This window comes from Tamandua tetradactyla, chromosome 2, assembly GCF_023851605.1.
Source record: "Tamandua tetradactyla isolate mTamTet1 chromosome 2, mTamTet1.pri, whole genome shotgun sequence".
Taxonomy (NCBI): Eukaryota; Metazoa; Chordata; class Mammalia; order Pilosa; family Myrmecophagidae; genus Tamandua; species Tamandua tetradactyla.
Genome location: NC_135328.1, coordinates 102,288,891 through 102,290,451, shown reverse-complemented (window position 1 = coordinate 102,290,451; position 1,561 = coordinate 102,288,891). Strand labels below are relative to the sequence as shown.

General features: G+C 41.9%; 1 pseudogene; it reads left to right on the top strand.

The window, feature by feature from the left end:
* The first annotated feature begins 884 nt into the window (after positions 1 to 884).
* LOC143657055 (small ubiquitin-related modifier 3 pseudogene) lies at positions 885 to 1,227 on the top strand (annotated as a pseudogene).
* Positions 1,228 to 1,561: the final 334 nt, after the last annotated feature.

Sequence of the window (1,561 nt, the reverse complement as noted above, 5' to 3'; positions counted from 1 at the left end):
ACAGAGTCAAACAGACAGAAATAACGAGAAAGAGACAGAAACAGGGCCATAGGCAGAGATGTAAGAGAGCGAGAAATGAACCTCAGGGATGAACTGCTCTTCCTACCACACCACACGCACACACACACACATACACGCACACTCACACACGCACACACACACACACAATTCACAGGTCCCTTACCCTTTCAATTCAAGCCTCCCGGACTCAGTCACTTTACCTTCCATGCCCTAAATAAACTGTTTGACCAACTTCTGAAGAGGAGTAATTTTAATCTTAGTCATCCCTGGATGAGTCCCTATACCTGCAGTGGCCAGCCTTCTTATGCACTCCTGGTGACTAATGGACTAAAGTCATTTTTCTGACATCCAATTAATGCAGTCATGTTTATACTTTAAAGACTATTTAGAGGCATTATAAAATAGAGTGACAGTGATCTCAGGACTCTCATCAAACAATTGAAAATATTTCTTTATTCTTGTCAAGGGCTAGAGAAATGAAAAGAAAGAAATCAGAAGAATTTAAAATATGGCAGGTGTGTGCAAACACTTAGCCAAAGCTAATCTTTTCTGAAGAATGCCTTGAGGGACAAGTTGCATATTTATGGAATGGAGAGGGGCGTGGATTTAAGAACTTTCAAACCTGAGTCAAGGATGAAGAATAATTTTTTATCTCACTGATCTCCATCATGGTCCAGTGAGGAAATGGATTTCATTTTACATATTAGGAAACTGAGGTTCAGAGAAGGTGAGTGATGTATCCATGATCCCACAGTAGGGACCTGGAAGTAGAACCCAGTTCTTCAATCGCATGGTCCAGTGCTCCTAAAAGCACATATGGGCAAAATAAGCTTCTGCCACTCCGGGTGCTGCTGTGTACTCGTATGGTGTGGACCTGGCACCTCTTTTGTGAAGCAGTAACTGAGAAGACTCCAGGTCTCACCAGAGACAATGAAGACCCCAAGCAAGGAGTCAAGACCGAGAACTTTGTGCTAATTTGAAGGTGGCAAGGCAGAGTGGTGCTGTGGTGCAGTTTAAGGTTAGGAGGCAGACACCACTTCGTAAACTAATGAAAGCCTATTGTGAACCACAGGCTTGTCAATGAGGCAGATCAGATTCCGATTTGATGGGCAGCCAATCAACAAAACAGACACACTTGCACAGGTGGAAATGGAGGCTGATGATACAATTGATGTGCTCCAGCAGCAGACGGGAGGTGTCTGTTAAAAGGGGAGCCTGTTACTTTACTCCAGAACTCTGTTCCTACAGACCAAGAATACGTTCTCAATTAGAAAAACCACAATTTGGTTTCACTGCATCCTGACTACTACAGTATAGTTTTCTCTATTCTTTCATTTTACCTTTCCTTTTTCTTTATTGTACATAAAGTAACTGGTGTATGTGCCCAAGCATATTGCTTTTTTTAAAAACTAAACAGCCAATGGTATGTTTTAAGTGACATCAAATGGAGATGGGGTGGTGAAAAATACTGGTTCTGTGAAAATACCCACATTCTCCATTAGTGGCATGCTCATTCAGCTCTTATCTTTATATTCCAGTA